At 44.2% G+C, this 24,914-nt stretch overlaps 1 protein-coding gene across 3 annotated transcripts in view; it reads left to right on the top strand.

The window, feature by feature from the left end:
• Nucleotides 1-24,914, top strand: part of PCDH15 (protocadherin related 15) — a 695,403-nt gene that overhangs the window by 284,990 nt on the left and 385,499 nt on the right. For all 3 annotated transcript variants that reach the window (XM_065068175.1, XM_065068168.1, XM_065068170.1), the window contains exons 5-6: nt 3,864-3,911; nt 20,702-20,761. The gene's annotated coding sequence lies outside the window, so the exon portion shown is untranslated. The remainder of the gene's footprint in view (nt 1-3,863; nt 3,912-20,701; nt 20,762-24,914) is intronic.

Raw genomic sequence — 24,914 nt, 5'->3', positions numbered from 1 at the left:
ACAAAGTAGTGATTAGTCTCTGCAGAAAGCAAATTACGGGAATGTTTAAAGAGCTGTTCTTGAATTTCTTGAGTTACAAGCTACATCTCAGCTGCATAAAAATTCAAGATCAGACACTGAGAGGCATGTAGAGATGGAGTTGTAGTTATCATATATGAAAATGTACCCACTGTAAGAGCCATTATGGGTAACATTTGCTTAATTAAAATAAAGGTGGCAATTTTCAAAGATGCTGGAGGGATTTAGGTTTGTTGCTTCATGAGGAGTGTGAATTTGCATTCCTTAGCTTTGGCAATATCGCTCTTCATGCTGATTTTTAACATATTATTTTAAAGTACTTACACAAGTCATTTTAGTGGAAGAGCAAAGAGGCCGAGTGTCAAGAGAGGGTCAGAGAACGTGTTGGACAGAAAACAGGAGCTTTCACGTAGGAAAAAAAACAAGGCAGGACTGCAGAAACCTCCGAACAGCGTCCTGTGTGTGTTTCTGACAGGATTCCTGTTCGGATTTTCAGTGATAAACACGCAGATGTTTAAGAGGCTGCTGTGGAAGGGCAGGGGGTCGGGGCAGTAGGTGCGTGCAGTGGCGTCACTGATGCGCATTGTGACATCACTGGTGTTGGGGAAGCTGATTGGTGAACAGCGGGTGGCTTTGTGAGGCAGCACTGGGGTGAGTGTCCAGAGCGAGGCTGTGCGGTAAGTGGGGATCAGGGCAGGTGTGTGGCTGGGGAGCGGTGCAGCACTGGGCCCTTGTGGCCAGGAAGCCAATGGTACCTGGGGTGGGTTAGAAGGGGGTGGTCAGTAGGTCAGAGAGGTTCTCCTGCCCCTCTGCTCTGCCCTGGGGAGACCACACCTGGAATATTGTGTCCAGCTGTGGCCCCTCAGTTCCAGCAGGACAGGGAACTGCTGGAGAGAGTCCAGCGCAGCCACCAAGATGCTGAAGGGAGTGGAGCATCTCCCGTGTGAGGAAAGGCTGAGGGAGCTGGGGCTCTGGAGCTGGACAAGAGGAGACTGAGGGGGGACTCATTCATGGGGATCAATATGGAAAGGGTGAGTGTCAGGAGGATGGAGCCAGGCTCTTCTCAGTGACAACCAGTGATAGGACAAGGGGCAATGGGTACAAACTGGCACTCAAAAGGTTCCACTTAAATTTGAGAAGAAACTTGTTCCTGGTGAGGGTGGCAGAGCCTGGCCCAGGCTGCCCAGGGAGGTTGTGGAGTCTCCTTCTGTGCAGACATTCCAACCCGCCTGGACACCTTCCTGTGTAACCTCATCTGGGTGTTCCTGCTCCATGGGGGGATTGCACTGCATGAGCTTTCCAGGGCCCTTCCAATCCCTGACATTCTGGGATTCTGTGAACGGTTCCAAGGCCTCTTCACCCAGGCCCTTAGCTGGTGCTGAACCACTAACCTGAAGGCCTAAAGCTCGGCCTTGCCCCCTCCTAGACCAGAGGAGGGCAGGACTTGGAGTTCACAGAATCTCAGCCTGGTTGGGTTGCAGGGACCTCTGGAGATCACAGAACCACAAAATATGAGGGATTGGAAAGGACCTGGAAAGCTCATCCAGTGCAATCCCCCCATGGAGCAGGAACACCCAGATGAGGTTACACAGGAAGGTGTCCAGGCGGGTTGGAATGTCTGCACAGAAGGAGACTCCACAACCCCCCTGGGCAGCCTGGGCCAGTGTTCTGTTACTCTTGCTGAGAAGAAGTTTCTCATCCAGATCATCCAGTCCAGCCTCCTGCTAACACAGATTCACCAGAGCAGATCACACAGGATCGTGTCCACACGGGTTTGAATGTCCCCAGAGAAGGAGACTCCTGTAATATCCAGAGTAAAACCCCAAATTATAGATTTTGTAGATGAAATGGCTGCGACGCCTCCTGCTTTCAGCTGCTCCTCTTGTGCCAAGCACAGGCTGGTGAAGTTTCCACAGCTTTATCTTGTAGTGCAGAGCTGTTACAATCCAAACCAGGCACAATCTAAACAGTTTTTGGGTTTTCATTTGTTTCCATTTTTTTTTGGTAAAATAGAATACAGAACAAAACGCCCTTGACAATTAGAGGAAAAGTGTTCTTCACCGTGTGAACAGTACGCAGGGCGATGCATCTTCATTACAAAAATGGAAAATGATGATCATTTATCATAAAATCTGCTGACAATGGGCATTAATCTCTTAGTAAAGCAAGTAGTAAACTCAGTTCCCATGGCAATGCAATTCATTTTGTTCCTCTTCCTCTACTACGTGTATAGAAGACGGGACATTCTCTGGGTAGACTAATTGCAGCCTTAATGCTGGGGATTTTTGTGGGTGAAATGTGGAATTATGTTGGTGGAATGTCGAGTCGGTGGTAACCATGGTGTTGGTAGAATGTACCTGTGTTTCATCCAGTCGGTGCATATGCTCAATGAGCAGCTGTCCGCCCAGCCCCAGTTTCATACCAGCTCTGTTTAAAGGCAAGAATAGGAGGTCTTTCAGCAGTAAGTTTTCGTAATATGTTTGTATGCTGGAAACAATTGGGGTTTTTTCTTGAAAAATACAGTAGAATTGTTGGGCGTGTTCAGAAATAGGACCAGATGTTTGTTGTCATGAACTGCATGTTGTTTATTCCTTATTTTTGTCTGGTTTTTCTTTTTTGTGTATGAATATGTGTGTGTGTGTATATATGTATTAGAGACAAATGATTTGGTGAAGCAGACCTGTTCTGGGGAAAAGTTATATACTCCCACACACATATGGTGTCTCGTTAATGAAGCTTACCAGCTTTTACTTAAACAGTTATTTTGAAGGCTAATAAAAAACCACGTTGTTTCCCCTTACATGATATTTCATTTGAAGTCAGCCCAACAACCATGTATTTCCATCAGCTTTCAAAGCCATGAGTTATTCATAAATATGACTATTCGGCCTACCGTGTATTTGTCCCACCTGGGAATAAAATATCCATTTCAGTTATTCCAAAGCAATCCAGGAGTGCCTGAATACACCTGCTTTCCTTTGAGAGCATGGAGCTGGCTAATTCCGATACAACAAGCAGCTTCGCAGCCCTGAGAAGCACCTTTGCTCTTCTCTTGGTCAGGTCGTAGCTTTTTGCGTATTCTTGACAATTGGCTCCTATTGCCTACATAACTAAAGTAAAACAGAAAGTAGCAACCTGCAAAATGTCCTTGTTTCATGTGAAATTGTCCAAAGATAATGCTGGCAGATGCTCTCATAGTAAAGACCTGAATTTTGCTAAAAAAAGAAAGGTGAAATGAGCCCAGAAACCCTATGATTCATTTTTAAAACCAACCAAAGACAAGTTCGAGGCTCTGCCCCAAAAGGAAAGATCCTGTTCAGACGCAGTTTCAAACTGGGTTCCATCCCTGAGGTGTAAACGCTGCAGATATAGCCCCCAAAATACTCCTGCACCCCCGGGTTGGGCTCAAATGCACAGAGCAAGGGCTGGAAACCACCCCGGGAGATCTCACTGTGGAATAGTTTAGGTTGGGGAAAGGCAGAGAATATATTGGAGTCTGGACGGATTACAGCTAAGTGCCTGATAGGTACATTTTAGGGCAGATGTTTTATAAGAACAAAAGTTTTTATGAGTTTTTCCTTGGTTTCTGAGTTGACAGCCTTCATGAAAATATGTAAAGTACTTTATCGAAAACCTCAGGCCTTGTTTGCATGTTGTTTTGCTTATTCAAAGCTGCCTGTGTCAGGAAGAAAATAGCAGATATCAAAAGCTGTGTATTCTGCTCTTCTCTGCTCGGAAGGTTAAAAATAGCTTGATAAAAGATAAATATGTGATATCCATTGCTTTTCTTAATCAGTAATTAAAATACGAACAATATTATTAATCTTCTCTTTCCTGCTTTCCAGGTGATCAACATATCATCTCAACAGCTCTGCCTGAGAAGTGCAGATAAGGTACCATGATTTCTCTTGTAACGCAGGCATGCTTTTGCTAAAGTGATTGCCGAAATACTGTCTCCAGTAATCTACTTAACCTTATATTCCTTACCTTTTATTTTTCTCGTTTTACATTCAGTAACAGTGTTTCAAGATGTCTGTATAGACTTAACATGCTGGGAATAATGCTTACGTGATACACTTGCAGCCGAAGGTCGTGTCTTTTCAAAATTCACTCGGAAAACGTCATGGAAAATGACAGAAAAGCTGTCCATAGGAGACTTTGGGAGTGCTGGCTGCTGCACGCTCCGTGGCACCAACAATTTAATGGTCGATTTGAATCACAAGATGGAAATCAGTTGAGCAACGCTGCTGTACCACAGGGAAAAGACAGTTGGTTTTGTTGGGAATGCACTTACCATCACCAGAGTTCTCTCTGTTCAAGTCCTGTTTTTCTTTATACATTTCTAGTTGGGACTTCACACAAAGAGTAGCAAAATAGGACAAGGTGGAAATGCGTCAGGTTCCTTTGCCTTGGCAAGTTGCACTGAACTCAGATGGCAACGCAAACTTCAGTGGAAAAAATATTGTAATTCCTATGAAAAACACAGATAAAGTAGGAACGAGGTAGCACACCTGCGCTGTTGGATTGAAAACTTAATCACGAGTTGTTCTAAAATGGCATCAACAAATTCTTGCCGCAGCCATTGTCATGGCAGTGTTTCCACTCCACGTCTAAATGCTCCACGGCTGGTTTAACGTTGCTCTTGAAGCAGTAAGCTGGGAAATCCTCCTGGAATACTGAATGACCAGTGTCCTTTCTGTTGGGAGGGGTTTTTTGTTGAGTCTGTGTGACTTATTTGAGGGTAAGGAAAGGATAGGAAGGTGCTCAGTTTTTGTTAGTTACCTCCTTTGGAGAAAATGAGTACGTTACTTTTCTGATCTTAGCTCTGCTCATCAGAAGTCTACTAGCAAAAACACTTCATGTTTCTTTCAGTATAATGCACTCTGACTGGTGAATACTAACCTGTATGCAAAAATAAATCCTGAAAAGTACACGCAAACTAGGTTATTTCAACACTGTAATGTCTCAGGACAGGTTTTGAACAAAGGGTAATCAAGAACATCATCGTAAGAGAGAAGTGGGATAAAATGCAAAGTTCGGATCAAAAGGTGATTTTGTCAGACCAACTTAATATTCCTTTTTAGTGAGATAGTGAACATCTCGGACTACAGTAATGCAATGGGTTTAAGGTACCTAGATTTCTAGGAGTCATTCATGCAGTACAGTTCCCAAAGGAAATTATTGTTTAAAGTGGAGATGGTGCAGATTGCTACGGGATTATAAGCAGCTGCCTTAGGCAGATAAGGAGCTGGGCCGAGAGAGGACTGTGCAGGATGTGCTGAGAGTGTCCCGCTTGCAGGGGGGTTATTAGAGTGTCCATAAGGGACAGGGCTTGTGACCAGTGCCCTGGGACACTGCCTTTAGTAACCCTGGCACAGGGTCTTTGATGCAGTTTTTTAAACTCCTGTAGTGCACACAAGTGGTATACAGAATGGTTTTCTTGAATTGTGGATTAGTGTAACAAAAGATAAAATTGAATAATAATATGCACACTGCCATTCGATTAGGCACTAATCGCAGTGGAGGTTGCTGTAAGAAGGAGTTTCAGCATATGGAAGTTTTTCTTTTTAAATGTGTTTTGTTGTAGGACATAGCCAAAGCTTTCGTAATCCGTATAATTTCCACAAACACCTGCTTATTAAAGAGTTGCAATTTACTCTAGTTTAGACCCTAGTTATTCCGATTCTATCAATTCTGATCAAATAAAATCTTAGATTTTAAATATCAAGTTCCAAAGCTTGTTCTATAAAGTTCCAGGCGGCTCCAGGTGTGAACCCGACCCATGCGTTAGGAGTAGGAAGCTGCCAGACTACTGAGTAGCAGGTTATTGCAGCAGCTGAGGAGCTGATCTGCACGTAACCAGCCCATCTGCCTCCCCTCCACAAATCCCCAGATAAAGACCTGGAAACGGGCCAGCGCAGATCCCGGGCACTGAGTGAGCAGTTGTGTTACCCTGAGGTGAGAAACCTGCGCTAGGATGGAGCAGAAGCTCAGCTGCAGATACAAAGCTGGAGGCAGAGCGATGGCTGTAATGAAGCAAGGGGAAGCCCAGGAGGTATGGCGGATAAAACTGTACGGTTTTGGCTATGGGAGTGCTACAAAAAACTTACTGTGGGTCGGATCAACCTGGTAGATCGTCAAACTAATGCAATCATCCTGCCTCTTGGAAGAATTACAGCACATGGTGGGGGGGGTCCACCTTATTAAGCCCTTCCTCTGGTTGAAGAACCCTCGAACTACTGAGAAGGGGGAAAACGAGGAGGCCTTTTAGCACAGTCCCACCTCCAGAGCAGCAGCCCCAGAGTCATGCTCCAGAATGACCAAATGAACCCGTAAATGAGCCTTCCCCAGCAAAATATGGATACGTTGTGCTCGATAGCTAACCCTCTGTAAGGATGAGTGATGAAGAAAGTGATACTTCATTCCTGTATGTTTAAGAATCTGCACTGCCATCAGATAAAAGGAACACAAAATTGGTCAAATGATAGGAAACAGAAGGTGGGACTGACTGCCCAGGTTTCTGGGTGAGAGGATGACAGCAGTAGGGTCTCAAAAGAATCTGTGCTGAAACCTGTGCTGCCCAGCTGATAAATGAGCTGGAAACGATGGCAGTGTGCTAATGAGGCTTTATTTCAAGCACTGGCAACCCGTGCTGACCGTGGAAAACTGCAGGAGGATTGTGCAAAACAAAGGGAACGAAGGCGATGGCAGATGAAATTCACTGGAGGTGGATGCAAAGTGAAGAGGACAAAAATCCCCCATGAGGTGGTGAATGCTGAGCTGACCCTTGAAACGTTGGGCATAGCCAGAGCTGTAAAATCTAGAATATATTTCCCTGGGAACGTTAACTTTAGGTTTGAAAATGTTAACTTTAGTTTCAGTAATGGTTCTAAAAGCAAGTAGAAAAAAAACCCCAAACTGCTGAAAGGGGTTTCAGGCTATGCTTGGCATATAGGAACAGGGAAGGGTTTGCCCAGCTGTACAAGGCTCATTTAAACCATCGTATTTGCTTTGGTTACTTGTCATCAGAAGATCTATTTAAACCTGGACACTTGTAGAGAAGGATGAGTAATTGCTTAGTGTGCCTCCAGACCTCCTGTTACAGCACTGATTGGGGGTTACTTGCTTTTGTAGCAAAATAAAGAGTTGTTTACTTTTTTACAAATACATTGAGGGTTCAAATATGAGTGAAGGAATAGAACATAATAATATAGATAGAAAATCAAGTCGACATAAGTGTGTCTTGAGTATGTTTAGACTGGAAATTAGAAAACGTCCTGTTAACCAGAGAGATGAGTGCCATTCTGGAAGGGCTTTCTGCCACGGCTGGGACCCAGAATGCCTGTGTTTTCAGCTGGAGTTGATGGGAGGGTGAGATTCCTAGTGGAAGTCCACCTGCAGTTGTCAGGAATGGCTTGTGGTATGGGGAACAGGTGTTCCCGGGCTTTGAAGGAACCAGACCTGAACTGTCTGTCACTTGTATTTGCTGTATTTGATTATTCCTCGGCCTTGGGACTTCACAAGTTGCCTCAGGAGTCCAGGAGGACCTTTTTGCCTCTGCTCATGTGATTTCGGGGATGTTTCCCTTCCTCCAACGTGTACTGGTCTTGTAGGGTCTTGCAGATGTTTTCATGTGATTCAGCCACCTCAGAGAGCTTCGATGTCAGTCGTACCTCCCCTCACCTCCTACACTTCTCCTGTCATATACTAGAATTTTTGAGACTTTCCAGCTCATCTCCTAAAGATCATAATTTGATTAAGGTGTGTGTTTTAGAAGAGCGTTACTTTATGGCATGAAGTAAATGGAGAGGGCAGAGTAACATTTTTTATATGATTTATTATATGATTGCAGTTAGTGGGGATCGGTGACCCAGGTGGTCCTTTCCAAGCCCATGGTGTGGTGCACACACGGAATTCATTAGCTGGATTCAAAGCCTGTGTGCTTAGCATTTATCTGAAAGCAGTTGAAGAGCTGTGTTCCCTCGGAGGAGACGTTTCTCGCATCTGCACTGCCACTCCTGCCAACTCAGAAGCCACAACTGGCCTTGGAGCGCACGGGAGATGGCAATGCAGATGCTGAACGGAAATGCCGGCAGTAAGTCTGGTGCACCCTCAAGAAGGACAGCGGAAACAGCAGCACATACACATCTGTGCATAATTCATCAGCTAAGTATAGATTACAGTGGCTCTTCCATGTTAAATGTGAAAATGAAAAGCATGTGGAGTGTAAGACCTGCTCGGAACACACCTGCATTTGCTCCCATCTCCTCTGGCAAACCATAATAATATTAAAATACAGTCTATTAATAGTAACATTATCAAAAAGATACTCAGCATTGGGCAACAAATCTTCGGACTTCTAGAAGCACATACTGCTGTATTTTTACTGATACAGTTAGCGGTGGAGGCTGGAGAGAAATGATGATTGCTTCTCCGCAGGCTGCCGGTACCTCGTATTGCTCTGTGAACGTCCCTTAGATGGGTGAATCCTTCCGGCAGAAAGGTGCATTCAGCAGCCTGAATTTGTGTTCATGACCCAATAATGTTAGATATGTTAGGATCTAGAATATTTGGAGCCGTATACAGCGTAGATGCTAGAAGTCTCAAAGTACTTTCTGACATTTTAAAGCATCTTCGTTATATAAATAAACTTGCAGAGGTCTCTTATTCTAGTGAATTAGGTGAAAGAGTAAAAAAGGCAATTTAAAAGAAGGTTGTGAATATGAGACCCTAGGCGTCTAAACTAACACATTTTCATAGACTTATTTGTTAAAACAGATTCAGAGCAATGGAAAGTATTTCCCTATCCTGAGGTCTGTCATTACAAAAACAGCGTTAACATTTTTGTCAGGACTGAGAAAGTCATGAGGACTTCAAACAATTTTGGTTTTTCGCAATGGAAGGAAGCTGTAATATTCTGAGTTGATTCTGGGGATTTTAAAAACAAACAGAAAACTGTACACATATAATAAGATGAAAACTTGTCCCACTGTTAGCTTACAGATAATAGGACCCTAAAGGACAGATGTTGTGGGAGAGCAGAGACCCATTAGAACATGATTGAAGGGGGAGATTTTGAAATGCAGCCAGGACCTACAGATGGAAACTTTAAATAAGTAAATAAAAAGTCGGCTTCTAAGCAGCCAATATCAATAATGCAGGGACTGCACAGCGTGTTGTGGATTGTCCGAAGCAGGGAGCAGATGCGGCTGCGTTCTCAACAGTCTGCGGTCGCTTGGCTGGAGGGGATGGAGCCAGCGCTGTTCCCTCTCTGGTACTGCAACAAGAATTAATTTGGGGATGCTCCATCCTAGATGAATTGTTTAGCCTCTTTTAAAGAGAAAGAAAGTAGAGGGAGGGGTTGTAGAAGGGTATTGCGTGTATACAGTGATAAAAGATGGGTAAAAAGGGTCATTCCAGAGACAACTTCAGCTACAGAATAGCACTAACTTGAGGCTTTTTACAGAATCATCCTGAAGAAACGCATTTTCTGTTATCAGTGGAATGCCCAGCTTGCTGGGCTCGTACAGCACTAGCCTGGCATCCACTAGTTTTTCAGCCAAGACCGTTGTTTCTTAACAAAGGAGAAACAGAGCAGAGTCTCTTGGAGAGCGGCCCCTGCAGCGTCCCACCAAGTCCCAGGTAACGTCATCGGCAGCAGAGAACAGGGCGAGTGTTTTGCTGAGGAAAGTCCCATCTCAAAGTAGTTTGTGGGATTCTTCCCTTAGAAAGAAGACACACGCCGGCCGCTGGAGTTGATTTAATTGCGCTGATTGTGAAACAGCAAAGTGTGAACTCATTAGCAGAAGCTTGGTGTGTCAAAACCTTTTTGCATAAATAGTATATATCCATAGGAAGGCAGAAAAGTCACTTGTGCTACAGCATCACGGGATTTCTGTACGATTTTCCTTAAGAGCTTGCTTGCTTATTTTCATTAGCTGTGCGGTTATATGTTACCAAGAAAATATCCATATTTGTTAAGTTCCAGCTTTCACAGGTTGTTTCGGGCGTAAAATACCGAAATTAGAGAAACTGATTTAGAAATACATGTTATTAAATAAGTGTTAACTGATAAACATTCTGATAGGATTTTGATGTAAGAGTGAAGTTGCAGGCAGAAGAATGTCATAAACCAAAGAATTCACATCAATTGCAGCGAAAGGAACGGACCTTGCATTTCCATGTCCTACCAATGAGTACAAATGAAGAAATTATTTCGAACCACATGCGGCTTCTTTGTGAAATCTAGTGAATAATCACATTGAATCATCAAACTGGAAGCCCCCTGCCTTCAGTAGCCTTCCACAGTATTGATCAGGTTCTGTTGGGAATCTGAACTACAACAAGACTCCTCCAGTAACCTGAGTCTTTTCTCCTATTTGTGCGTTGTAGTTTTACAGACAGGTGGCCCCAGCCTCCATTTTATGGTTACTTTTGCCAGAATGTCCCTTAATTAGAAAACATCCCTTGGAGGACTAGTTATTAGGTTTTCCGAGAAACTGAGACAGAGAAATCTTAAGGAAAGGATGTTTTTAAGGACATTAAGAATTGGTTAAAATAGGTGTCAGTAAGAGGAATTCCTATATGAAAATCAGAGTCTGTCTTTAGTGGATTTGGTGGTTTTGACCTCCCCAAGAAGAGCTGGCAGCCAAATCTGGGCTTGCTGCCTTAATAAATGGGCATTCCTCCTTTGACTGTGATGCTCTTACACTGCTGAGCGTGTTTCTGTCTGCGCTTCAACAAAATTAATTCTGTGGCGTGTTTTTATTTGACTTGCTCTGAGGTCCTGACTTGTCTTTGCTGATACCTTCAGTGGCTGTTTCCATGGACAGTGAGAAAGTTCTCCCTAAGTTAAGAATAAAATATTGCTGCAATAGGAATAAATAACACAGACACTGACCTTTCAGTCCCAAGGAGAGTGTCTGCCTAAGAACTTCACGGCCTCTTGCCTCAATGCAGATTGACATTTGCGAGCTTGACAAATCGGTTATTTGGGTGTAAATCAACAGTCTCTATAGTTATGATAGCAGAGTTCTTTTTTTCTCTGTGTAATGTAACAGAATGGATAATATCTCTCAGAAATTCGCCATCAATGCATAACGTAAGCGATGGCTGCTGTAACATACCAGTGTGGAGCTATGGAAAGGGAGAGTTAAAATGTTGAAAAATCTGCTACATTTATTAAAGAGGAAAAAAAATAATGTCTATTGGGGAGTTTTCTAACCATGCCTTAAAGCATCTTTGCAACCAGCTATCGGTGTTGATAGTATTTTAGGGATTAGAGGCAGACCTTTGAATATGAGTCACCATGAATTCTAATCAAGAAGTGCTAGCATCTGACACAGAAAACTGAGAAAAACTGGTGGCTTTTTCTTGTATTAGCTCTGCCCTTTGAAGACCCTCTGTGTTTCTATAGCTTCTGTGATAGCCAGAAAGCCCAGCAGTTTGCTCTGACCAGCCATAGCGACAGACACACTGCCTGCATTCCTGGTTTAGCCCAAGCTGCTTTCAAGTCCAATACAAACCTTTAGAAACTTATTCTTGGCGTAACCAGGATCGCTAGTGCACCCCTATGGTGGCTTCAGTTTAATGGTAGTTTTAATGTCAGAGCAGGGAGGCTGGGGATCCAGAGAACTTTGCACAGAGCTCTGTATCCTCTTGTTGTACACGGGCTCAGCAGAGACCCTAAAGAAAGGTGGTAAAGTCTTGCATGACATTGAGAAGGGAGAGGAACATCAGACCCCAAGCTTCCTGACACTGCTGGTTCTCTCAGATTTGAACAGATTTGTATCGAGACACTCAACAGTGCTGGCATAGCCTTCGCTACGGAAAATACCAATGCGTAAGAGTGATTCTTAAGCTTCGACAGTCAATGAAAGAGCCTTCGGCACCGAGATGTGTGGTGCCATTAGGAGAGGACAAGTCTGGCTCGGATTCAGCTCACAAGGTGGTTGTGTCATGGCAATGTGGCCCTGCGGAGCAACCTTGTACTGTATTGTTCTCCATATTGCCATTAGATCAGCTTCTTGGAGGTATGGACAAGTTGTTCCACCCACTATTGCTGTTCTGGGCAGATAAAACTTTATTTAGAGGCTTCCCAGCTTATTCTATGCTTATGACATTCAGGGACCAGTGACTAATTCAGAATGAGTATTTCATTAAATGAGACTGTTTATAAAATCATGCTGTGTAAGACCCACAGCTTCTGAATTCTCTATGGTCACTGCAAACCCTGCTTTTGCAGCCACAGTTCGCTTTCATTGACCTGTTGGTGAACCCTGAATCCTCGGAGAGGGCTCAGAAAACACCCTCTGTTGTTACACGTCCTTAAGCACACACAGACAGGTCTGTACTGGGAGTCGTTCCAAATCAATCTGAAGCTGAGGCACAACATCCTGTTTTTCTTGCATCCCAGATGGGAGACTTTGAACACAGTACTTCCAAAATTGCATCTATCGAAAGACAGGAGTTCTAGCCTTTCATCTTCCTTAGCAATGCAGAGTGGTGCTTGAAGATGGCAGCAGATCTGATGTGAGGGCTGGTGACCCTTCCCCATGCTCTGCTCGTGGGCTGTAATGTGAGAACGTTGCCCTTGCTCCCTGTCCACCCGCAGGAGTTGGCAGTAAAGCCTGGACCGCAGGGCCGTGGGTGAATCCTTCAGACTCAGCTCGCTCCTCACGCCCTTTCTGAACATCGTCTTGGACTAATCTCATGTTCTGTGGGACACTCAAGCTTTTATTTATCCAATCTGTGCCCTGTCCCCGCCTCAACCCTGAAACTTTTTATTAAATTTCTAGAAAAAAGAGCCTTACAGAGTACATGTATATTCATCTGCTTTAAAGTTATTGGCAAGTCTCCATCCTAAATATCAAGGCAGAGCCAACACCATCTCCTTCGATCTCTGAGACCTGCAAGTCAGCAGAGTGAAACAGCCCACTGCCTTTTATTAGATGTTGTGCACTTGACAGCCAAGTCAAATGCCAGGTTTGGGAGAGCAGTAGTTCAGTTCCTGACTGATACACTGCATGTGTCATCGCGTGAGCTCTCCAGTGAGGTCCATCTTCCAGTAAAGGTGCCTCCTTGGAGGCCACTGTTCTTTCAGGGCAGTCCTGGCAGGGCCTGAACCCCATTCCACCTCTGTTTCATTTTCTAGAGTCTCCAGCAATATGTCTTAAGAACTGTGAAATAATTGAGAGTCCTTATCTGTGCTGTCCCCAGAAAGACAGTGCGCGTATAGCTGCTATGAAAGCACCTTATCAAGAAAGTAAAGAGAGAAGTGGTTTTTAAACAGTCGTTTTATCACTACTTTTTGCAGGAAAACTAGCCTTGAAGCAAGCTGATGTACTTAATTACTTCACTGTGGCTGTAAGAGATGTTTCTCTAGCTGCTTTTCCTCCAGTGTGAGTTGGTCTGTCTTCAGTTCTTGCAGTAATGAATTGCCTTAAAGCATGAAGAGAGTCCTTCCCAGTGCCCGTGGTGTATGGGCCGGTGCCTGCTGCCTTCTTTTCCCGCCGAGCTTTTGGAGCTCCACATAAAAGCTTCATCCTTCTCGTGCGCGGTGATTTGGTGAACCCTCCTTCAGCCTTTGTGCAGAAAAGTGCTGTGGAGTGAGAGAGTGTTTATTCTCCTTTAAAAGCCAGCAGAGCTCAGGCAGCTGCATTGGCATTACAGGTCGATAACCATAAAGATCTGCTTCAGCCACTAAACTTGGGTGGGCTGAAATAAACCATTTCTTAATTGTGCTTTTGCTTCACAAACTACATCAAAGCCCTTGAAGTTGCTGCTTCCTTATTTTCTATCTACAAGTCATTTTTACCCTACCAATGTGTTACTTTGCAACCACAAACTCTACCTGGGACTGCATTGCCCTTGAATTTTAAACTCAGCCTTTAACGATCAGGTTGTGGCATCAGGCATCATAATTAGAGCACTTTCAAAGGTGCATCTTTATTATGGTCCAAACAGCCTTCAGAGGTGAATCAGAGGGTACAGTGTGAGAGACGTCACGGTCAGGAATTTGCCTGTTCTCCTGGTGATAATTTCCATGTATACTTTCGGTTTTTTATCTCTTAAGTAGAATTTGAAAACAAGATGATTTTTTTAACATCAGCATAGTTTTGCTTAAATGTGCAATTTATGTTATAATGGGTGATACTGTCTGTAAAATATTAGCTAGGTGTTCCTGCTCCAGTGGGGGGATTGCACTGGATGATCTTTCGAGGTCCATTCCAATCCCTCACATTCTGTGATTCTGTGATTAGTTTATTTCTAGTGAGAAAGTTATTAAATTGAATTTCACTATCATGTAGCTTAAGAGTTTGGGATCCAGACATGTGCCAAGAGTTAGCCAATTTATTTCATGACTTTTAAATTTCCATTCTCTTTGGTGGTTTGGTAGTGACACTCAGGATCAATGCAAGATCTCTCAAAGGGCATTGGAGTCCACTGACAGTCTGTGCCGTGAGGGAAGACACTTTGCAGGCTGGCTCACTGGCTGTGAGCCGTGTATTCATGATTTCAGAGCATCTCCTAAGCTGCACCTCATCATTGTGAGAATATTTTCACAGTCTAAATTGTGATTGTCAGTGGGAAGCGTTGACATGAAAGAACCTAAACCACCTGCTTAAAATGTGTAGCTGCTCGCTGTTGTAAGCAGCTCCTTAAAACAGCATTGCAGGTCTTCCTCTAGGATTGGAACCAGGATTCAGCTAGACGATTCGTTTTGAAGAGAAATAAGTTAGCACCAGAAAATGATGCAAGGAGAAAAATCTCCAGTCTCTCGTCTTTTTTTCCTGAAGAAACACAAAACAGCAGCCATTCCAACACAAAGACAAACTGAACATGCATACCCTTAGTTTAACATCTCACACGGTGTGTCCCTCTGTTCTTTTCTGTTTGTTTCTTTTGGATTTTTCAGGAACTTTTAGGATGTTAAAAGACAAAATAGACCAAGACATGCACAGAAAATACATTAGATAAAGACATCATTGCTCTTGAAGGTGACAAAGACCAATTGTATAATTACATTTTACATGCTTCCGCCAGCCCTACTGGAAGGTTCTGCACTAGTTTTAGGACGGGCCATCATTTAATCTGGCCACTGAAGCTGTGCATACACAACCTTTCCTCCCCTTCATTACTGAGGAGCCAGTAGCACTTCATCGACATAGACTGTAACTTCGATAAATAAAACAGTGCAAGAAAAGAACATGAACACCACATAGATGAAATAATCCTGAACAACTCCAGTGACTATAAAGTGACAGCCTTTCCTCAAAGGCTTTTCCAGGCCAGTTCCAGCACTGGAACAGTACTACATGCAGCTCTGTTACAGAACTGGAAGCTATGCTGATGGAGCAGGGGTTAACCATCACATATGACCTTGGAGTTAGATGCCTAACACATTTTTTTTTCCCTGTTTAAAGGTACCATCCACCACCTTAACTGGAGGGGAAACTGTATTATAACAATGGACTATCGTTTCACAGGAGGGATGCAATTTTAACATCTCCTCGCTGTTGAAAGGGAGAGGTTTTGCTTTGTTCCCCGTTCTTTCCTCTGATTCATCTCACTGTTTCAGGTGACCAATCTCCTGCCGTGTCCACCAGCTGAGCACCTTCACAGACGGCTTCAAACAGCTGAACTGGCACATGCCAGGGCCTGGGGGGAGGAGACAGGACCATACAAAGAAAGCCAGAGAATCCCTTGCCCTTTTGGCTGTAGCAAGCCACTACATTAGCTCCTGCTTACGAAACCAAGAGTTTGTGTACAGGCTATAAAGTAGTTAAATGAGCCCCACAGTAAAATCCATTGTTTCCTGACCAGATACTGAAGGAAGATAAATGCAAACCCCACAGACTTAAGAGGAGGGAGAGAAATCACCCTGGACAAGTATAGTCCTGGTGACCTGTTGCTTGTACAGCTAAGTCTCGTGATGTGCCCAACTGATCTGCACCAACTGTAACTTTCTCTTACACACTTGGGAAAAAGAAAGGCAGTTGCACAGGATAAAACCTCGTATGCATAGAAGCTGGTCTCACGCAGCACTCTCTGGGATACAGATTGCTGGTTGCTCGCTGCTTCTGGAGCTGCTGTCACCATCCTAGCCCTCCTGCTGGCTTCTTGCTTCTTCCTGATTGTCCCTTACGTCCCTGACACCAGTTCCAGCAGCAGGACTGAGCGAATTGTAATTCCAGGAGGCTCTGCGTGCCAGTGAACAAACGAAGCAAACCCACAATATGGGGCTAAAATCAAGGTATGTGTAAATAATCCTGACCCAAACAAGACAAGAAGGTTGTTCTATTTGCTTGTTTGGATAGCAGCGTCACAAATTGCGTCTGCAGTGGTCTTGCTGTTTGATAGCAGGGAGTTCTGCTGGGTGAGGCCCCCGTGGTCAGCTTGTCTTGTTGGATTAGTTGTATTATTGATATTAGACCTTTGTTTTTTCTGCAGTCTTTGCTCACAGGTTGTATTTTACAAATGTCTTAGTACTCCTGTCATTCTTGAATATTCTCCCCTCTGCCTGCATGAGTAAGTCCCAAACTGGACAGGTTGTCTCCCTGGGGAGCACCGGTACAGAACCAGAATTTCTTCTCGTTCCTCACAGATAATGTTCCAGCCAGGTTTAGGTTTCAGGGTCACATTGCGGTGTTCAGTTTGACGGCTTCATACATGCACTACTTTGTACTTGTGCTCCTTCACTTGCCAGCTGGTGCACAGGGGCTCCCATGGGGATTCTGGTTCAGGGAAATATGTAATATGCTATGACAAAATCTGAATGTGACCGAGTTAAATTATTGGATTTTTAAATTGTGAAGTGCTTCATTTGGGTGCCAGATTTATTCTCTTTCTTTATTGATACTTTTGATAAAGTTTTCTTTTATCCTTTGTTTCCTATTTAAGGAAAAATAGATTAAGTATGAGAACTCACCCTAAATAATACTAGTAATATCTCCTTGAGCCACTTGCAGCTGAGACAGCTTTTTAAAGACATTGGGCCAGTCCAGGTGCCGGTTTGGAGAGAGATGGGAGGTTCCATTTCTGGCTGAACCCAGGGCAGTCCAGAAGCTGGCAGCAGCGCAACCGTCTTGCTTTGCTTCGGAGGTGAGCATGAGGAAGGCTTTCAAAGAACAAGGAGAGCGAGGAGAGTGAGCTTGGTTAAAGCTCGCAAAAGGGGGTTGCGATGAGGTCCTTTGAGTGCAGCGACCGGCTCGGAGATGGACAGAGACGCGGACTCAATATGAGGTTGCAATCAAAGTGAATTTAGTAAACTGCTGGCACGGTTTTTATATTCTCTACAGCAGGCTCAGGCGTAGCAACAGACATATGGTTGGTTAATACAATGCAATCACGCATCCCACCCCCCAAGGTGCTAAGTCATTCGCAGTTGTCCATGCACTGTCTGGCACTCTGGTGACATTCACTATCTTATCACCTCAGCAGAGATAACGTTTAACCAGCTCAGGTCTCTTCTTTGTTCCTCACTATCTATGAGCTTTGGTCTGCTGCTGAGTTTCAGTGTGTCACGCACAGGATTGTTCATAAGATATTTTCTGATATAGATGGTGAGCTCTGTCTTTCAAAAAATCTTCTACAAGAGAGGCTGATTATAGCCGTGCCTGGGCGCTGTGTTTGTAGCACTTGTGATGTGCAGGTGCTTTTTTAGGGCAGTGTATGCAAGTTATAGAAACGGTCTCGGGGAAAATAGAAAAGGAAAATAAAAATAAGGGTGGAGTTCAGTAAAAATCCCACCCTCAAAGCTAATAAAAAGTAAGGAAGAGCTAAGGATTATATTGGAAGAGAAAGGAGGGGAAAGGATGGTGAAAAAAGCTAAATATGAATCAGAAGTGCCACAAGAAAGCTGTGGGACAGCCAGTCTAGGAAATACACCCTGCAGTGAGAAATCAATATTATTCAATATGAATATGAAATGAGGGAGATTTGGAAACAGTCTTCCACTGCATGAAAAGCTGTTTCAAAGAGGAAGATAGTTGATTTTTTTTTTCCGTAACGGTTGGCGTACCATTAGTAGGTATAAATTGCAATAAGGAAGGTTTGTATTAGATATTTGGGGAGACAAGGGGCATTAACACTTCAACTAGTGAATAGTTTGCCTGAGAACATTGTACAGTATCCCATATTACTGAATATATATGGATATATTAACATTAAATATCTCTCTGAGTGCTTTAAACAAACGTGGATCAGGAATGAAAGACCTGATCGTGTCTTTGGAGCAGGACATGGACTTCATGTCCTACTGAGGTCGCAACCAACCTGGCGATTGCTCTGAGGCCGTTCAGATGGAATCCCTGACCCTGCTTTTGTCATGATACCCAGACCAGCACTGAGCATCGAGAGGAAAAACACCTGTATGGCTGAGAAGGAAACAAGCCGACAGACAAAGGGACACCAATAGTCCTGTGCTTGGATAAGCTGAGGTTTTCTTAATGCTTTACCCTGCGGAGGACATCCTCAGGGTAGTGAGCAGTACACACAGGTACTCATGTGGTTTGGAATGCAAATATGCAGGGATTTTCCTTAAAACTGTAAATCATAGTGCAGAAGTTCATTTTGCTCCAGTCGGAGTTTTAGCATGGTAGTGCTGCTGGTGAGAGAGTGAAACCTTCTCTTGGTCCCGTTAAGTTCATTGTATTTTCGAGGGTTTTATTTCTGTTTTTTAATGAGCATAATGGCTGTGCTTACCAGGCGCTTCTCAGTGTACTTGCCAATGAGAGAAAGAGCAAAAATGGAGCTGGGATTATTTTTCCAAAGCTTTGGATTTTATTTTTTTTTTCCCTCCCTAGGGATTTACCACCTCCTTGATCTACCAACAGCAGATTCATAATAGCATCTGTCATTTCCCAGTGGCCTAAGTAGCCAAGCGGATGGAGCAAGACCTAGTTTTCTGCTGCTATGCAACTCATTTACTTAGTTCATCGTGATTTTGCATAATTGTAAATAACTATTTTTATAGGCAGAGAGAAATCCTAGATCTCGTACACTCACTCTTGCTAAAGAGACCTTCTCTTCTCTCTCCTCCCTTCTCCTCCTCCCTTCTCCTCCTCCCTTCTCCTCCTCCCTTCTCCTCCTCCCTTCTCCTCCTCCCTTCTCTCTCCTCCCTTTTCCTCCTCCCTTCTCCTCCTCCCTTCTCCCTTCTCCTCCTTCTCCCTCTCCTCTCGCTCTCCTCTCCTTCTCCTCTCCCTCTCCTCTCCCTCTCCTCCCTTCCTCTTCTCCCGTGGCTATAGGGAGTCCCAGGGAATGCCAGGCAGATGGAGCAAGACCTGTCAGCTCCCAGCGCCTGCACTGACCATGTTCTGTAACGAGCCGTAACTGTGTCTGGGTTTGTGGTCTTGCACAAAACTGCATCTGTGTTTGAGACGTCTCCTTTTATGTTTAATTCTTGGTCGAAATTAAAATCTTCATGTGAATGCTGGCATGCATTCCAGCACAGCGTTTGAATTACTCCCAGAGGAGCAAAACATAAGCAAATCGTTTCTTTGAAGAATCCACCTTCCCTTAGTTTGTGTTCAATTACATGGTTGTTTTCCAGTGGGAGAGACAGAAGAGTCGCAGCTCTCTCTGCTGCTTTCCCTAATCTGCTCGGAGAGGGCGCTTGAATTCTGCCTGGGTCACTGGTTTATTTTGCTGAAGCCCCTGTGCCTGGGGTAGGGATTTCCTGACGCACACCTGAGCACAAGCTTCTTGCATGTAATTGAGAAGATACACCAGCAGAGGCAATCCGCATTGTGCCTCTAACATCCCGTCTTTCCAGTTTGCGGGGCTGGGGACAGGCAGGGTGCTGCTCCCACATCTCTGCACCATTTCCAGATTCAGATGTGCTGTTTTATCTCGCTTGTTGCGAGAACACAGCCTATGTGTGTTTAGATGAGACATGCTGTGTCTGTAACGAGGAGTCTGATTAGGATTCGTGAGTCAGGACTGCGCCGGGGCTCTCTGCTCAAACAGGGGATTCAACCTCGCATCCATTTCTTTTGCCTTGTGGTTGGGAGGCAAAGATTTCTCGAGCTGCTTGAAAGATGGGCTTCAATTTAATCTTTTTGAAGAGCACTCATGTGCAACTGAGAAATCAGTACAAGACCTGCGTGGTAAAAGAGAAGCAACCTCCTGCCAAAGGGACCACAATCCAGCTAGTGTGAAGGGTGCAGCGTAACCTGTTTTAGCTTAAAAGAATAAAAGTGCTGCTTCTGAAAGACAGAGTGCAGTCGTTAATGACGTGCAGCATCGTTCTGTGGGTGGATGCAGCTGTAGGCGTCTTTACTGACTGATAAAGATGTAACAATATTGATGACCTGCCTGGGGCCATTTTCAGCCAAAGCTACTACTACTACATGGCCTTGCCACACCTCTGATTCTTGTTCTTGCTCCTTTTTGAGTTCTTACTGTTCTTTCTTGTTTGCACCGATCTTTTCTTTTCCCTTGTGGCTTCTTACTTTCTCGCTTTGCCTTCCCCATTTCCTTCTACAGAAAGGAGAAGTCTGCAGGTAGAGACCGGTCACCCAAAGCGGATTTAACCCGAGAGAAAACATGTTCCTCTAGGCTCCATCAACAGCACAACATGCTGCTGTCCCCACCTTCCTGTACAGTGGATGATAACCAAATTATTTAGTTGCATTCTGTTACAAGAGCATGAATAACATTTCCCAATTTTTCCTTCCTCTAGGCTGTGGCTCCGTGACTCTGCAGCAAAGCGCTGGAGCATGAAGACGGCTCAGGAGTCCCTGTAAGTGTGTATCTGCACAAGCGCAAATTGCAGACATTAGCTCTTTAGCCCTTTTAAATACGAGGGAATTGATACAACAGAAAACACTGGAAAAAGGATGAGAAGATTTCAGGGGCAGGAAAATGAGAAAAAATGACAAACAAGGTTAAAAAAATGGAGCAGGTCAGAGTAGATTATGAGTGTCTGAGTTGTCGGGAGCAGTGACAATTTCTAATGGCAGTGAATCAGCCGGGAGTCTGGAAAGAAGGATAAGGCATTGCTGACCTGCTCTTCTGGGTTTCTCTGTTTTTCTGGAGGAGGTTTGCAAGGAGGTTAGCTCATCCTGATGCCTCAGAGCCCTGGCATCACGGTGTGCCACACGCATTTTCAGGCATTATTTTGTTGCACTCTCAGTTTCTGGTGGTTTTAGGTGCATTTGCGGGTCTACCCTGCATTCCAGAAATAAACAGGGCATTAACTTCAGGTGGGGACAGCTCTGCCCATGGTGATTGCACAGCCAGTTTCAGAATTGTGCGACGTTTACAAAGCCATCAGAGTTACCAAAGCATAGCTGAAATGATACAATCACATGGGCTCTTGCTGTATTGATTGATACTCTTACTGTGCAAGATAAGGCAAAGTGTATCTACTGTAATGGGTTTGTATGCCGTGCTTCATTTATTATCCCAGATTTTACATATTCCATTGGTAATGGGTTAATTGTACATGCTATGGTCAAATGTATGGTGAAGTTATTAGTACTACGCCTGATTCTACATCCAGTACCTGCATGAAAACTGAAGAGGAATTATCTGAGCGGTTTCCTTCTGCTGTAGGTCCTGGCTGATTTGATATTGACTTGAACATTAATGTTGTACTGTTGTATATTGGGTAAACAGGTCAGCTTTACTCAAGCGGATTTTCCCTTTTCCGTGGCTTGGTGTGACTTTCTGAGCAGCGCGGCAGTCAGCCGGCCTGCTGCTTGTTCCGATGAGCTGCAAGACAGAGATTTCTGTTTGCAAAAAGTAAATGCCTGGGGAAGTGCGCTACCACAAAGTCTGCCAGAGAGCAGAGGATTTGGGCTTGGAAAAATCCCATTGCAGTAATCCATTAATCCATAGAATTACCTGGAAGGTTTTCAATACAAGGAAGTAATTAGATGAGATCCCAATTTTTGAATTTGTATTTAACATTTATGGCTATTTCTGGTACTTTATTTCCTTTTATTCACTGCCCTCTAGAGGTCTTTGCAAATGAAATTAGACTAAGGGAAAACAAGGTTGCAGCAATGACTGTCTCTGGCTGGTGCCGCTCTGCTCTGACTTGTGATGTTTTAAAATCACTGCATAGATGCTCCTAGAGCTAAATGCCATTTTCCACATTCACTAGGAAGGGGAAAAAATTACGGTGGGAGAAATGAAGTTTTTAATATAATGACTGGCAGTGCCAGCTTGTGTGAGTACAAAAGTAACTATATGACCTTCCTCTAAAAGAGCCTACCTGCCTCATTACAGGTGATAAGACTTCTGGCATGAATTATCAGTGCATGAAATGTTTGTCCGTTTATCCCTTTTCAGGATTTTCTGTTAAAAGCATTTTCAGGGGGAGATATCTTTACAGATGAACTGCAGAAGTGCTTCAGGTCTTGCTCTTAATAACAAACCAGTTGGGTTTGGTGTCCTTAGGCCTTGTGTCTCCCCATGGGGCTCTGGGTGCCCTCACGAGGCATTTGCCTCTCCCCGAGACTGGGAACGACTCTCTTCAGTGGACTCGCCTTATATTTAATGAACACGAAGTTTAATCTGCGGCGTGTTGCCTTGTGGGGATGTTTGGGAGTCGCGCTCCTCTGCCTGTTTTCGTGAAGTGATTTGCATCTTAATAGTTTTAATATTGCTATCCCAGATATTTTGGGGAAGGACGGGAAGGCAGTGGCATGGTGTGATTAGGTGAACCTCGCTTCTTGGAGAAACACAGCTGAAAATAGGAATGTTGTCTTCAAAATACGGCAAGACTTCAGTTCAAGCTTTGCTGCACCCACTAGTGGTTGGTATCAAGCTAAGAAATTAATATAAATTCATAGAGGAGCATCCTTAGGCACAGCCCAGCAAGGAGCCCCCGGGGCATCTCGGACACGCACTCAAGTGTGTCCAGGGTAAAATGCTCGGCGCTGGGGACCCAACATCCAGGCAGGACGTGCAAGAGATGCTGTGTGGCCTGGCTGTCGCCTGGTCGCTCGGCAGCTGGAACGGCTGCGTCATGCCTGCATTTCGTAGTTTAATCCTCCAGGAATCCCGTTTCAGAGCTCTGCAGCGCACACCGGTGTGCCATGAAGTGGGGACAGTGAGGACAGTCACTTCACAAGTGTGTGTCTGACCTGAACTGCAGCGCTCTTGTAGACACCCTTGATGCATCAGTATCTCTGTCCTCAACAGAAGAACAAGATAAATCATGGGTCTCTGATGCGGTAATTACGTAGCCTCTATAGATTTATATAAGATACTTATCTTCATGATTTGTCTCTCCTGTGTACAGCTGTGAATTTATTTCCCCTGTTCAAGATACAGTTATAGAGAGTTTTATAGACTCTGCAATTCGAGCTTTAGTGGAATTGTACCTCAGCACTGGACCGTGCCTCCCCAAAGTGCATTTGTTCCTAAATTATACTCCCCGAACGAGAGAAATCTTGTCAGCTATCACAGTTGTACAGTGGCACAAGCAAAGCCATGTAGATAACTAGAGCTGGCTCTGTTCACCAGTGCTTGGTGCCTAAGTGGGCACCCAGAATTAGTTAGCAGGTTCTGAAACTTAGCTGTGGATGATGGAAGATGAATTTACATAGATCTGCGGCTTTGCATTCTTCTTCTTAATTTGCCAGTTGATCGGGGATTTGGTATATCACAGAAGAATTTGTCTTTCTTGGTGTCAAAGTCTTGATGTGCAAATAAGCCACTGCAGATTGTCATTCATAGCAAAATGTTTTATTATTGATGAGATTTGTGAGATTTAAACAAGGGAGGAGCGCTGAAGCATTTGCCTTCTTAAAGGAGCTTATGGTCACAGAAATTAGTGTAATGAAATAGCTAGGGAGAATTACTCCAAATAACACTAGGTAATAACAGCATGAGAAGATAGGAAGGTCGGATGGGTACATTTAGGATGCAGGCTGCCCAGGGCAGTGCTGGAGTCACCATCCCTGGAGGAGATGTACAGAGATGAGGTTCTCAGGGACATGGGGCAGTGCCGGGCATGGGGGAACGGTTGGACTTGATGATCCGGAGGGGCTTTTCCAACCAAAATGATTCTGTGGTTGCAGTCTGTTTGATTTTTGGGTCAGAGCTTATGTTTGCAGGTAACAGAGGAAAGTCCAATTTTGTTCTCATTTTCCCCAGGTAGTTGTCTCAGAGGATATACCTTTCCCACAAATACATTGTTCTTAACATAAATTATACCTGCAGATGGGTTTCCTATACAACTCCGTCTATGCATGCCTGTGCGTAATGACAGGGTAGTGTAAATCCCCATGCTTTGGTTGACTGGTGCAGCAGAGGTAGATGAGAAGCAGTTACCCTTTGCTGATCCCTCAGCTCATGGAGAACTTCACCAAGCAGCTGCCGAGCAGCGACTGGCTGTTTGTGGCCTGTTTTCTGTAAGTGGGTCCCTTGCAAAGCCACCTCTGCGGTGACAACAAGCTGACAGCTGGACAAGCGATGTCCCAGTGCTGCCCAGTTGGGTGTCACATGTGTACGTGTGCCCTCGCACAGGGTGTACTTGTGACAACCGTTACTCCATTATGCGCAAGTTCCTATAATAAAGGACATTGCCGTGTACCTTGACAGAAAATGATAGGGTGCCTTGAAATGACGTGCAGCATCTATATCTGCATTTAAGTTTCTTGACACATGCTCATCTAGGATTTACAAAAGACAGCTTCATAATTTCATATATAAATTTGTATGTACGCATCAGAATAAATACATACCATTCCACTGAATTCCTATCCTCTTGGAACTGTTGGTTCTTACTGAGTCTTTTTTTTAATATAAAAACGGAGCACTAAGTATCTCCAATAGATTGTCAGGCCACTGCTGCTTTTTTTGTGGCGTCGTCCCTGCTTAAGGCTCTAATCACTACATAAATATGCAATTTGCCAATCTCAGCTGAGGTTATTGAGGAT

This window comes from Columba livia, chromosome 6 (genome assembly GCF_036013475.1).
Source record: "Columba livia isolate bColLiv1 breed racing homer chromosome 6, bColLiv1.pat.W.v2, whole genome shotgun sequence".
In the NCBI taxonomy this organism is placed as follows: domain Eukaryota; kingdom Metazoa; phylum Chordata; class Aves; order Columbiformes; family Columbidae; genus Columba; species Columba livia.
Note: the sequence above shows the minus strand (reverse complement) of the source record. Positions and strands in the feature narration are given on the sequence as shown.